Genomic DNA, 15,177 nt, shown 5'->3' on the forward strand with positions numbered 1-15,177 from the left:
CGGGGGCCGTGTGAGCCTGCACGCCTGCGGAAGAAGTCCGCGTTTTACAAGTGCGCTCACAAGGCCCGGTTGCATAAACTCCCCTGATGCATTTCCGAGGAAGTGATTTATGGATCTGAAAAGAGCGTATCACCTCATCCTCATGTGCATTTTTTCTCCCAGTACCGTGCCTGGTGCTCCTGATCTGTCGAGTAACTTGGGAAAATACAGGGAAAGAGACAAAAGCTATTAAGTATGTGGCTTCGATGTTCACTCGCTGAGGTGGCTTTGATGACAGCAGATCTGTCAGTCTGTTGGAAAACGGGAGACTTCAAAGTTCTGACACAAGGACAGACTGGGAGGTGTGGGCACCTGAGCCCTCCACCACGCTGCCTGGCCCCGGATTTCAGCACGGCGCCCGCCGGGCACGAGTCCCTGGCCCAGCCTGAAGCAACACGTGGGACAAGCTGCCCCAAAAACAGCACCAAGGACCACGTGCACGCCTGCTACATGAAAGCCTTCTCTTTAAGGGCTTTCTCCTTTGGTTGTTTTGAATCTCTTTTCTCTGTTGCGCTTTTAAAACTTGTTTTTAATTTGTTATTCTCTTTGTGGGTCTTCTTTATTTTTATTCTACTTTACCAAAAGAGCCTGGATTTTATTCCCATCCCAGCCTTATTAGCATTTTGGTCTTTGATCTTTTTTTAAAAGGATTTACACTACAGTTTTATTATTCAGTTTTCCGAAGTGCATTTTCATCTAATCTACAGAAATGGCTGAGACAAGAAAACTTTACAGAAAAGAGAACTGTTCCTTGCACGGTTGTGTAACGGAGACAGGAGAGCTGCTCTGGTGAGGGCCCACGCAGGCGTCGCCCACCTCCCTTGCGGAGCAGCGGGGCTCTGCCGCAGGCTGCGGTGCCGGCACGGCCGCACGAGGAACGGCTTCGGAGCCAGGGCCGCCCGGCACCCTCCGTGCACGTCGCACACTGCCTGCCACGTTGCACAACCTTTAGCAGCTCTTTGCTAGGAATCACTTTCTAATGAGCACAACAAAGTGATAACAATTAATGAGGAAGCAAAGCATTTATTTCTGAGCCCTAATTAACATTATCCCAAGCATTCTCTCAATGCTCTTTTGATGTCATAAAGCATGCTGGAACTATAAATGAGCTGTTCTCCCATTAACACTGCCGTGCCCCCATCCCCTCCCTCTGTTACCCAGACATTAACCAAACCACTACATTCGCAGGAAGTTAAAGGCCGCATCTTTATTCACAACAAAACAAGATAAACAATCTGCAGGTGGATTTTGCCATAATGTCCCAGCATGGAAAAGGATTAAAACACTGTTAGCACAGCACTCAAACCGGGCACGTGGTGCGGACACGCTCACGGGCTCCTGCGCCAGGTGGTTGGGATTATCCAGCCATCACAAGCCGCCTGCAGAAGCATGTCACCACCACTAGAAGTTCACATGGATCCTATTTTTGAATGGAAGAATAATCCCAGCATCTTCCCGCACCAAGCCATCCCAGGGAGGAGGTGAAGCTGCAGGTCTCCTTCCCTGACTCAGAAGTCCGAATGCCACCAGGAGTCAATGCCACAAGGAAACGTCCCTTCCTCTCCCACCCGTCTGCCTCCTTCGGCTCAGGCAGAGCTGCCGGAGCTCCTCGTGCTCTGCGGCGTGCACGGAACCGCAGCCGCTGCTGGGGCTTCCCGGCCCTCGGGGCAGCGTCTGCTCTGCCCCTCCCGCAGGGTGCTGCCTGGCATGCCCTGCAGCCTAAGAAATGTGCTCCTGCACTACCTTGGGGATGCAAGCAAGATCCCAGCAGCCTCCTGAATTTTTGTTTCTGGGCTGCTGGAAATGCTGGCACCAGAGCAACATCAGGCTCTGAGGACGAGCCCTGCAGCCTGGGTACAGCGTGGGGTGAAGTCTCACATCTGACAGTGAGCCGCCTCGGCAGCACGCATAGCCTTGCTTTCCTGGGTCTGCAGTGGTGAAACTGTACGCTCCTTTCAGAATTCACTATGGAGATGCACAATTTCCTGCCTTACATAATTCAAGCCCGTATCTGTTCCAGCACAACTTGCATTTGCCCTGCGAAGAGAAAACCTGCAGATACATGCCAGGCTGTTACACAGAGATCAAGTCACTGCCAAGACCGATTGTGTTCAAATACAGTATCTCCCAAGTATTTATCTGTTTTATGTGACTTATCAGGTGCCAGCGAAACCTCTGTTCTTGATGGGGTAATGCACGCATGAAGGCAAAAAAGAAACCCTCTGGCTTATACCACATCCGTTACTAATCCACTGAGATGCATCACATCAATAATAATGCTAGAAAGCAAAGAAACCTGTCTCAGCAAACTCTTCCTGTGCACATGTCCAAGCTGCTGAGCTCCAGGTACTCTCAGAACAGGAAAAATGAAATTTCAGTGCATAAAGCTTCAGCCCAGGTGGGAACAGGACCTGCACAATGTGGGAGCCTGTGTGCTCAACAGAAGGCACCTATGGGAATGGAGAGTAAATTCACCTGGACTCCCGGCTGCTTGTAGAAACCAAACCTCTAACGGTGCTTTTACATGAGAGCTCTTGGTTTGACAGTTCCCACTGGTGCACCTTAGCAAGGAACCATGCTGCAGACAGGAGAGTGCCTCTTCCTTGTTTTTTTGCTTAAGACTGATAGATTCAGCATTTCAATGTGCTGCTTCCATGGTGGGAGACATGGGGCAATTGGTACCTGCAGCTGCACAAACCGGGATCAGCCGCAGGACTGGGAGCATCTGACAGCTGTGTGGTTTCGGGAGGGCGGGGGGCTCAGCACCGTGCTGGCTGGGTGACAACCTGGGGCCACTGGCCCATACCAGCATCTTTGGCCACTGCCTTCCCTTCCCCATCCTGACCTACGGGGAGCCCTGCACGCTGCTGCCACCCCAAAACCTCCGCAACTGCAGCACAGAGGGGTCCGGCGCTCATTTGTTTATGAAAATGTTTTAATTTTGCAGGGGTTGAGGGAGGAGGAGAAAATTGGTGATAGCACCAAGGAGAGTGTGTGAAAGGAGCTGCCCCATGTCACCGGACATCTGGAAAGCAGGGGACGCCCGAGAGCTCCCTGGTGCAAAAAGAGACCCTGCCCGAACTGTTTGTCATTAACTCCCATTTATAAGAAGAAGGAAGCTGTGCAAACCATTAGGAAGATAATTGGTCTCTCCTCTGTATTTCAATAAAAGCAAGGGACAAAATACCATGTATGTGAAATAACTACTTTAGGATAACAGCACCCGTCACCTTGACAACTCGGTCAGAGGTCTCGGCGTGGCGGTGCCTGCTCAGTGAGGTGTGAGAAATAAAGGACGCCGGGGACAGGGGGAAGATACTTGTCTGACCAGTGGAGATGTGAGGACCACAACAGGCTGTTAGCTACAGGATTTCTAAACAGAAAGCAGCTTTCACGGGAAACGTTAGAAAAATAACCCCTGCAGAGCCGGAGGAGCGCTGGCATGAGCAGCCCCGGCGTGCCGCTGCCAGCTCGGCTGTGACGGGCGGCCACGGGCGAGCCGAGCGCTGTGCCGGCAGGGAGCCAAGCGCTGCACAGCACCGGGACCAGCAGCGGGAGCGGGGGCAGCCCTGGCAGGCAGCGTGCCCAGCACCTCTGCGACCCAGCCCGGACACCTCGGCCCGGTCAGCAGGGCCGGGGGCTGCTGGGCAGTGGGCAGGGAGGCAGCGCAGGGTCTGCGCACGGCGGGCACGGTGCAGCAACGCGCGGCCCCATGAACCATGCTCCAAAACGCACCAACACGTAAAACAACATAATATTGCAAAGAAAAGGTGACAACGTAACATACTAATACAAACAGACATGAAATCAATGGGAATTTCTATTTAGGTAGGAAATCAATAGGAATTTCAAGGTAGGAAAAAAGGAAATTACTTACCTTTAATTCGAGCTCTCCTCAAGTCTGGTTCTCGATAGATCGGTATTGGGAGCCAGTGCGGCTGGCTCGGGGCTGGGGATGCGTGGGGTGATGGCGGCACCGCAGCCACCTGCTGCACTGGGGAGGGGGCTCGCCGCCCCGACCCCCGCCTGGTGCCCCGTGGAGCCCTGCTGGGGGCAGGCAGCCGGTGGCCAGCAAGGGCAGAGGTATTTGACACAAAAGTGCTGAGAAGGGAGAGGCCACAGGGATGCAGGCAGCAGGCACTGTGGTTTCACAGCAGGGGATCTGGGGTTAAGTTTCCAGTACCCTAACCCAGCTGTGGCTACACCTCAGTAGCAGTGTTTGCAAAATGGTCCATTCTCGGGGTAAAGATCTGTGCAGGACCACTGGGTATGGCCCTTCAGCCCCTGTCCTGCACAATGATCACACAAATGGACTCACTGGTCCGTCCCCTCTGATTTCAGCGTGCCTTGGCTGGGCTGAGGCTCCACGCCCTGGCTCTGTGATGCTCTCAGAAAGATGAAGGCCTCAGCTGGAGACCCTTTGAATTGAAAGCTGTTACAGAAGTGAGAGATTATTATTATTTTGTTAAAAGGAGGGCTAGCTGCGTCTCAAACTCTGCCCCTTCAGTGACTGAAACTTAAAATACTTCTAGAAATAAGTATTAGTATTCAGAAGATCCTCCTCAGAGGATCTCAGAATCACCTCCTGATGTGGCTGAAGGTGGAAACAATTTTAAGCCATTGTTTCCAGATATATTTGCATGCAGCAGCAAAGCCTGATGTACCAGCATTCTGCGTTTCACTCATTCATGAGTGCTAATATGGTCTGCTGCATTTTAATTTAAACGTAATAGGAGGGCAGTACTAGCTTTGGTAAAAAGTTGAAGAGATTGCCTTCCCCATTGAATACAGAGGCTAAAATGCAGCTGTATTTCTGGCTGTTGAACAGAAGGCAGCTTGCCCCAGCTCCCCGACTCCGTGACTTTGGCTGCCAGAAGTTCCTCTGCGGCGTCCAAAGGCGCGCTCCTTGTCCCGCGGGCTGGTGTCAGCCCGGCTGCAGCGGAGCGAGGCCTCCCTTGGCAGCGCACCCCTCGGAAGGCAGAGTAGGTTAAGGGCAAAATCCATCTGGCCCTGGATATTGTCCCTGGGTTGTGTTTCCACTTGTCTGCAGTCGTGGGCTGCTAGAAGTGCGCATTAACCCCAGGTATAATGGCGTTGATTAGTATAATCAACATGGGGAGATATTTTCAACAGAATATGAACAAAAGTGAAAAATAACCGTGTACAAAGGATTTTCTTGGCAGTTCTCTTGGTCCTTTTGCCAAAGGTCCATATGATGCTCTCTCCCGCCATGGAGGTGTTAGAGACCTCCTGAGGGGATGTATCTGGCAGAGTGCTTTAAAAAAAAACAGTAGCTGAGTGCACGTTTGCAGTGCAGCCTGGCAGTTGTCCCAGCTTGGACCTCTGTTAGACTGAAAACCAACAACAAATCAGCTCCACTTGCTGAGGACACTAAATTGAGGTGAGCGCTGAATGAGCTAGCAACAGCAACAACAAAAATCCAAAGGATTTTATCATCTTTGTAGCAGAAGGGACATATGGTAAATAAAATTTAATGCTGCCAAATGGGGAGAGATGCACAATGACCTAAGAACCATAAAGCAAAGAGCAGCATGAATGGAAGTGAACTGGTGCAAGAGGGAGGGTTCTGAAGAGAAGGAAACAATTGAAATCATCACAAAAGCATCAAATGCATCCAAGGATGTTTGCCATGGCTGCAAAATAACCACAGCCCTGGCAAAGCCACCTGCATTGCTAGTCCAGTGCCATGTGGAGACAGACTCCTACAGGCATCTCTTGTTCCTGTTACTTTTTCTCCCTCCCTGCTATGGGTCTCAAGGTGCCTTCAGTCCTGGCTCAGGAGCCAGAGCCTCCCCCTCCTCTAGGGCTGCAGCAACGAATCTGGCACGCCATTTCCTCCCCTTTCACAGATCAGAGCTGCTGGAGAGAATCCCCTGTGCGAGGGGTAGGACGCTCCCCAGCTCTCGTTGCCTGATTGTTGTCTGGACTTCCCTATCCTGTGCTCTGGTTCCTTACCCTGCCCAGGGCTTTATCTCCCTTGCTCTCATGGGGCAGCGGGGCCACATCCTGAGCCTGAACTGCGCTTTTCAGAGAAAGGTACAAGGCTTGTGGATTATTTCACCTTTAATGAATAACACCTCTTCTTTTCCCACCATGGAAACTGCAGCCACCTCTTCACATTTCCTTACAACACCATGCTTGTGCCTAATTAAGCTCTATTAATACTAATGAACAGGCTCACCATAGCCCATCACTTTAGTTCTTAATCTAATGCCATGTTGTGACACTTGTTCAATGATGATTTCAGCCCATGAATCAAATCATTTTGGTTCAGCCCATATGCACAGCTCTCCTTTCTCACGTGGGACCAGAGAGAAATCTAGTTCAGAAAACAGTAAAACTGGTTAAGGAGTTTTAATTATATAAAAAGTCAAACCATACACCCCGTCATCCCAGTGCAATGTAGCACCCGTGAGAAGGGGCTGAGGAAGGGGTCCTGCCTGTCTGCTCCAGCCTGGGCAGCCTGAATCCTGCGGGCACCACCTGGACCTTGACCTGCATGTGGGCATGCAGCCCAGAGGTCTGGGAAGGCATGGTTAATGAAGGAGCCAAAAAGCCTCAACAGTCCCTCCTTTTTTTTTTTTTCCTTTTCCCTTTTTTTTTTCTGTTCCTTACACATCCAAGAGATGAACCTAATCCATTTGTTCTGGGAGGAAATGACACTCCTTGCACTCTGAGTGCTGGCTCCTGGGCTGAATATTTTGTTCAAGATTTGTAAGCTCTGAAATATACTTCCTCTTCAATGCCATAGGTTTCATGGAAACAAAAATATCCTCTCTTCCTGATGTGTTCCCATTTTTTGTCACTTAGTTTTGTAGGGTGATACATTATTTAATTCTCTTCATATCTGCAGACAATTTGCAAACTTTCTGTTTTCCTCAGGTACCGGTTTCCCCTGTTGTAATGGGCCATAAAGAATTATGTCTGTACTGGATGCTGGACTGTAACCTGTTCCTGTTCTTTCTTTGAGGCTTCTGAATTATTCAGAAGGGAGACTACGTGGAACTCTAAAGTCTCAAATAAGAAGCATAAAACTTAGAAACACTTAGATTTTAAGAAGTACTGGAAGTAAAAAAAGTATTCCAGCCAGGCTGATTTATGTTTAAAATACAGAAATATACTGCTGTACTGATCGATTTGAATTGTGTTGTCATGCTGGTTGGCAGAAAGAGATGAGATTTTTCAATATGTTAAAGTGTAAATGTTGTTAAAAACACAGTATTAGAAGATTAAGATTCTGACCCTTTACGTTCCAATGATCGTAAAAATAAGACTTCCAGCCCATTAAAGAACAGCTTGCCAAGGCATTACACTGAATCACTCCACCACGAGGATGTTATAACCCTGTTCTAGCTTATTCATAGGCATCTGCTTATGTGGCATCTACATCAAACTGTGAATGCAAATGTAAGTCTGAGGGCTTGGATGTGCTTTAATAAACTCTGCCAGATTCCACCTCGTCACCTCTGAGCTTCAGGAAGGGAAGTGAATCGCGCAGCCTGTAGGACATCTGCAGACTCTGCGGAGATGCAGCCATCCCCAGCCACAGCGCGTGGCACAGGCCTCCTTGTCACCATTTCTTCTCTCTTATTTCATTCATCTTAAATTAACCTTGCTGGGTATTGGCTGCAGGGAGCAATCAAATTCTGGACAACTCAACAGAGAAAGCCCCATTGATTAAAGTTAATTAGGCCTTACTTTTTAGATGACCATAAGACAAGTAGCTGCTCTGCTATGTATACATAGCTTTGTCCCCTTACACAGTCAGCACACACAGCATGGGGACTGCTGGGTTGCCTTGTGTATCTCAAGTCAGGGAAACACTTATTTCCAGGTAAACATTCAGGTTATTGGAGCTTGCACAGTGCAGATGAATGCTCTTATCCCTCTGTGCCAGGTCACGTCTCTGTTGGGGCTGCGCAACAAACTTCCCTGCGGCCATCTAAAGGATGCCCCGATCTGCCTTGGGAGCGCCACGGTCCCGAGTTTGGCACAGCCGGGCCCTGCCGGGCAGCTCAGCACCCACACCCCCCAAAGCAGAGCCCCAGGGCAGACCCCGGCGCTGCCACTGTGACCCATCCAACCCTTCCCAGCACAGCTGCTGCCACCGGGACAGCCCCGGGCTGGGCTCAGGAGGCGAGGAGATGCCAGGGCTGACTGGGGGCGGCCTGGCTGTGTGGGCAGCAGGCGTGCTGAGCGAGAAGGGCGATGCCGAGCCCCTGCTCCCCGCCCCTCAGGCTGTGCACCCCTCTGCGCCACGTGCCTGAGCCCTGGCCGCCGCAGGCTCCATGCCTTGGGACAGCGTCAGAAGCCACATGCGAACATGTCAAGCCCCCATTTCCTCTGTAGCCGCCCACTCTGCTCCCCGTGCTCCTTCTTCTCTGGCCCTGCTGGTGCCACCGCTCTGTGGCAGCACGTGGCTGTGGAGCTGAGAGCAACCCAACGTGGTGCTGTGCCTCCCCGTCCCAGGGGATAATGCTGCACTCAGGACCTCGCGGTGCCGGGGTCTGCGGGTGCTCTCCTCCCCCAGGAGCACTGCGCTGAGGAGACGGGCAGTGCCACGAGCCGGGCCCAGCCGCTAGCTCACCTTGTGCCAAGGAGAGACAGGGAGAGTGCCTGCTGGCTCGTGGCACAGAGCCTCCGAGCCTCCCAGCAGCAGCGATTATTTAATCTAGTGGGGAGAATCCAAGCACTGGAACTTTTCAGAGAGATTTAATGTTTTATGACAGACCAAACTTCTGTAACGGAAAAGCCTGATTCTGTGTGTGGGAAGTTACTCAGTGAGCGCGGGTGCCGGGGGAGGCTGACGCAGGAGGACCAGAGCCCCTCTCCTGGCTTCAGCAGCCTCCTGGCTGCCTCCCCCAGGGGTCCTCTTGACCCACGCCACCCTCCTGTCCCCTCGCTGCCACCTCCGGGACGTGGCCCGGCAGAGTGGCATCGCAGGGCCATCAGGGCCGGAGGGCTGAATGCCCAGCGCCCTCGCTGCAGCCGCCCAGGGCTCCTACCAGAAACATGCAGATTCTGGCTCTTATTTGAGGCAGGTCTGAAACAGCAGTGAAGGTTATTGAAAACATAACCAAAGCTCCTCCTTATTTCATTAAATACAAATGTGAGTGGGGTCATCAGTTTTTATAGGGGCTCGTAAAGCATCCCTCTTGTTCAAATAGGCTATCAAATCACCCAAGGCTTCTCTCCGTGAGGAGTGCAATAAAACCAGAGTTTCTTCTTTAAGAAACTCATCTCAACATCATAATAAAATAACCTTAAATAATACAGTATGGAACAGTTTTTCAATAACATAATTATAGGCTTCCATTTTTTTCCTGGCAGGTCATTTCTTGGTATCTATTTTGGATGCCATATTGCAGAGGAAGGGGGTAGGGAGGAAAGCACAGGAGGACTCTGAGGCATGTCCTCAGGTCACAGCAGATCACCTTGCCTCTCCTTTGTGCCATGCAGACACGGAGAACACAGGGCGAGCTGACGCCTTGCCCCTCTCTAGAGCTGCAGCCTGCAGAGACGGGACAGCACAAACTGGTACGCTCTGTGCTTGTCAGGCTTCCTGCAGGCCGCGGGCCACGTTCCTGAGCATCACAAGTCCCAGTGCAGGCCCTCTGAGATCTCAAAATTTTGGGTGGTTTTGTGCCTGAGCAGGATGAAGGAACACCAACTGATGGCACAAACATGGACTGGGCAGCAGAGACTGGGTGTAATTCAGAGCCTCCACAGTCCGCATGGATCATCTTCATCCTCACTTCTGAGCAATGCAAGCAGAGACATTTAAATGGCCTCTGCTCTACAGTAAAGAAGGTGCTGTCTTTCAGCTCTTCCTTTCCAGTCCTCCAAGGTGTAAATTATGTCTGAGTTAAGCACTGTGAAAGCCTCCTTCTTCCTTCCCAGCCCTCCCTGCCTTTGCAGTGCTGCCTCGTGCTGGGGCTTCCTCCAAGTGAGGTGGGGAAACGTGACCCTGGTCCAGACCTGTGAGACCTAAGGGGAAAGCTGGGATGGGGCTCACAATGCCAAAAAGGAGCACCCTGCTGGGCTCCCATGCACCTTCCTTCCCCAGACAGCCCTTCCAAGGCCTCATGGCAGATGTGCGGTGCCAGGACGTGCCCAGACACTGCCGCATCTCATTCCCCGGAGGAGCAGCAGGAGGAAGCGGTGCTGTGCCGGGACAGGCATCACCTCCTCCAGCAGGCTGCTGGCAGCTGGCTCCAGCCACGAGCCCCGGCTGCCCCAAGGACACGCCGTTGTCCTTCCACCACCAGAGGGAAGTGCCACTCCTGCAGGACCGTGCGCGTTTTGCAGACAGATTAAAACATTTAGCAGTATATCTGTTTTCTGCTTGTTTTTTTTTACGTAATTGGTGGCTGACCCCCCTGTGCCATGGTGTGTCATTAGTCCCCAGGAAATGGATTGCTGGGCAGAGAGTGGGTGGGCTGGCCAAAGGGCAATGCACTTGTTGTTTATGCCGCAGACCTGTCACGTAAAGGGTTTTTAACCCCGTGCTTATTCACCTAAGTCACATCTCTCCTTTACTTGGAGAAATGGCCTGCTTTTTAATGTACAGATGTTCACGGGGTGCTATCGATTCCACTTGGGAATTCTAGCTTAAATTTTGGGAAAGGTGTATTATTTTTTGCAAGCTTATATTTGAAGATTTATTCAACAAATAATGGTTATGAGATGTTTGCAAAAGGCTCTAAATCTTAGCTACTTCAGGGCAACACATACAAAAAAATCCAGCCAGGATGGTGCAATTTTAAAGCCATCTCCTCTAAAAAAAGTCACATGCATGAGCATACATACACACAGCATCTCCCACATATTGTACATCCATGTAAAAAAAATCAATCCGTGTACATCATCTGCACATGTTTGCAGATAATACAAGGTTGTGTTTAAAAAAAGAGAAAAAAAGAAAAGCCTCAAGTGGCAGAGCAGTTAAGGAACTCCTAGGTGTTTTTAATAACATTGATCAGACCAAATGAAAAAAGCCAGAGCACTGGGAGACAGGAGCAGCCAGCAGATGCTGACATTCTATCACAGCAGACACATATTGACTAGCGGTCTGAACAAGTCACTCACTCATCAGCGGCCAGCCTGATTGAGTTGCCTGCAGCCAGTAAATGAGCCTTCCATCCACTGTGGGTCGAAATGAACTGCAATCTTTTCAGACCTCGTTGTTGGCCAAATGAGAGATTTAAAACCCCGGAGGACTCCAAATGAATTTACCAAGGAGCCACAGTGACTAACAAAGCTACAATACATCAGAGCGTGGGGCACTGGGTATTACACTTACTGCTCGGTGATCAGCGCTGGGTATTACACTCACTGCTTGGTGATCAGCCTGCACTGAGCAATGCAGAGGTAACCAGATTAACCAATGCGAGGTGTGTAAACCTTTTATGGTTTCTTTAAGGATTTAAAGATTTTGATGAGAAAACACTACAACTTTCCCAGGGGAAATTTGCTGATATTGATTTAATGTTTGCTTGCATGCTACCTGTCAATTTTCCAAGAGCTTCAGCAACAAAATTCTTATTTGATATTTGACAGATCTCCTGCTAGTTTGCATGAGCAGAGAAGTGGTGTGCAGACAGCAAAAAGGTAAGAGGGTCTGGGTGACACCATTTTCACCCTTTTACCCAAGAACTGACCTAAAGCTAATGCCAGGGCTAACTACAAGCTCTGAACTCTTGAGAGTACAGCTAGGGACAAATCAGACCAGCTGGATTTGTCAGTCAAATGAGAAAGCTTCAGTCTTGTTTAGGGTTTGGTTTGATTAAATGTCCCACATCCATGCAAATGGATGTGCATGCTAACAGACTGCGTGTGTTCATGACAAAAAAAAAAGATTTCGTTTACTCTTTCTCCTGATTTAGTGCTAAATTATAAAGTTGTGGTTTTTTTTTCAGGTCCATTCTGACCATGCTAGAAGCACGTTTGGTGTACTGAAACCAGAAATGTGAGAGGAACACAGGACCTCGAGCTTTATGTTTTCAATCAAATTCATCGAAGTACCTCCAAACAGCCAATTGTTGAGCTCCACCTGAAATCAGTGCAAAGACAATGGGGAATATGAAACAACAAGTGAGTGCTCCCTCCCATGTTTCCTGTGGGTATGAAAAGGCATTTCTTGGGATTTCTCTGGTTTGAAACATGCCTGGAGGAAGGCAGAGCACTCATCTGCCAGCACCTGTTTTCTGGAGAACAACGCTGCTCCCACTGGACAAAGATTTTCCCATTGCTAATATTTTCATGATAACAAATTGACCGATAGCTGTGGAGACAAATGCAATGCTCTCTCGCGCGGCTAATCCCTCCCCCATGCAGGTGGTGACCTCCTGTCTCACTTGCTTGGGAAAAGCACTGTGTGTGACGATTCTGGCCAAACTCTGCTCCCCATTGTCCCCTGCCAGCCCTGCAGCTGCTCCCATGGCCCAGGTGCTCTTCCCATGGTCAGCACACCCCAGTGCCCCACACCTCTCTTAGGTTACCTCATTCCGTCTGAATGCGGTAAAATGGTTTGTCATCTTGATTATTTTTTCTTTTTTTTTTTTTTTCTTTAGTGTCCTAGAGGAATATGCTCCAAAATGCCTTCAGCAAGAGCCTCTAATCTGGAAGAGTCATTTCTCCTCTGCCTCTCACAGTACCAGAGCAATGCAGTGGTTGCTGGCTGGAAAATTAGCCCAGGGAACTCTCTCCTCTGTCTGTCTCTCACCTCATTAGACTAGTGAGAAAATGTAATTGTAAGTCTCTGAGGCTTTCTCCTCACAGGCTGGTGGGGGACTGTGTTTCACGAGGGCTAGCAGTGAGCAAGCTCTGCACCCTGGCTGCTAGCTCCTTGCTCTGACCGAATGTCCCCGCTGGGGAGACTCTTTGCCCCGCAGCGCCCGGTTTCATTGCAGAGCTACGCGTGGGTGGCTCACCGTGCACTGCCCTCACCGGGGCCATCATCCATGCCACTGTGCCACCTCTTGTCCTCAGGCAGAGGTCCACATCCCAGTGCAGGAGCTGCAGGTGGATGTGCTGCTTGCAAACTGCACAGCCAGGGCTGGGCCAGCGCCTGCTCAAGGGGAGGCACAGGGCTGTGCAAGGCAGGACCGTGCCCATCAGGAGCGCGGTGACGGGAGGACAAACTCTGGCTGCAGAAGCAGCAGCAGGAGCCACCTCTGGAGGAAGATTGGCTGTCCCTTAAGGTTAGAAGCTGTCTTCACTGTGAGCCCTGGCTGTTACCGGTGGGGCTCAGCGTAGGGATGTGCATGTTCTGTGGCGCTGGAGCCAGCCTGGAGCCTCCTCAGGAAACAAAGAAGAGCCTGGGTGCAGGGCTCCCCTGAGAGAAGAGCAGAAAGTTGCACATTATTCATTTTGGTCATCACCGGCTCCTCCTCCATCAGGCACTCCTGGTGCTGAGATGTTCCTCAGCACTGACAGGGCAGAGGTTACAGGTAAATCGAAGGATGACTCTTCAATACTGCTGTGTTGCTTAAATCTCAGTTTGCAGTACAAGTTCTGACCTCCTGATTGTTATGACTGTATCTCCTTTTTCTGGGCTATTCCACTCCAGATTAATATCCCTGCATGCTTTACCAGCCCTGTGATTGCTAATTGCAAGCACTGAGCATTTGCTAGGAAGTAAAACCACAAGTCCATACAGTACCTAAAGTCTCTACATGTGAAATCCAAAATAAAGAGTGCTGCTATTTACACCAAACTCCTGATGTGCGCATGTATATATGTGTGTATGGCAGGGTTAACAAAGATTAATACATAGAGGCTGTTTTTGGTGTAGAATGGGAAATGCCGAGGCTGAGTCTACCAAGCACTTCAGAAATAACATGTCTGCCTTGTATTTTAAGGCAGGAAGCAACGCCTCAGCTGAAATCACTTAAACAAAAAGATTGCAGTGAGGGGCATAATGCAAGAAAGTAATAAGGTTTAAAACAGGTCAGAGCCCTTTCCCTGCTCCACTGCTCCTGAGTGAGATGCATTATTTAATGGTCTTTGGTCACCGCTGATATACTGTTGATGAAATAGATGATTTTGTTCAAAAGAGCATTAGAGAAGAAATATACAATACTGCATTACATTCCGGCACAGTTCTCTCTCTGGTAAAAGCCGATAGATTGAAGGTTTTTCCTCTTGACAGGAAAGCAAAGCAGTTGAAATGAAAAGTCTTATGAAATGGCAAATACAAATGGTAATAACGCCACCATATTCAAAATTAAATCGTTGTAATTTTAGTTTCTGAGCATGGCAAAGTAATACAATATTCAGCACCGGCTTGGGGAGCAAAACCCTTTGGCAATAACGACACTGCCTCATGAGCTAACCAAACAATCTTTTATAAAAATGTAGAGACTGATGGGTCTCTCCATCAACCATAAGAGCTGCTTGTGTTGTGGGTACTCCAGACATGGATCGCATGGGTTGCAGTACAGCGTTTAACCTAGAGATGTCTCTCTTAGAGGAAAAAAATGCCTTAACTGCCCAAAGATGTTGAATTAGAGACCAGATCCATGACAGTTTGTGGCCAGACTTCTGTGGTATCAAGACAGAACTCCCCCTCTTTGTTTCGCCTGTGCATTTCCAGGCACGGCTGCAAGAGCTTAGTGTGCCATTAGGTGCAAAGTCACACTTCAGAGCGTCTTCTGTGGCAAACTGCCACTGCTAATTAGCACTAAGTCACCAGCAGTGTTGAACCTGGGCTGGATCTCACCTAGTCCTCTGCTTACTAAGTTTACTGCACAAGGAGTCTCTGAGTCCTTGTAGCATTGGGCAAGTGTTTGAGTCCATGTTTCCCACTCTTCTAGCCTCTCCAAGCCATTGCAAATAGCTGTTAGTATTGAATCTTTGTATTGCATCTGCACCATGTTTGAATAGCCTGCTGACCTTTCCAAGTAATGCCTCTTTTATAACCTTCATCTTTTGCAGGGGTTAACACCATCCCTGTACTTACAGACCAAGAATTCAATGTATAATGATAACATGGAGCCCAGCTTTCCAGCCATGCAATTATTCTCTCTGCGTCCCTGTTTACGCTGTGACTTTCACAGCGGTTAAATGCTGCTATTTTCTTTTGCCAGGCCCTGGGAGAGACTTGAGTTTGCCCTC

The sequence above is a fragment of the Anser brachyrhynchus genome (genome assembly GCF_964034855.1).
Source record: "Anser brachyrhynchus genome assembly, chromosome: 19".
Classification (NCBI taxonomy): Eukaryota; Metazoa; Chordata; class Aves; order Anseriformes; family Anatidae; genus Anser; species Anser brachyrhynchus.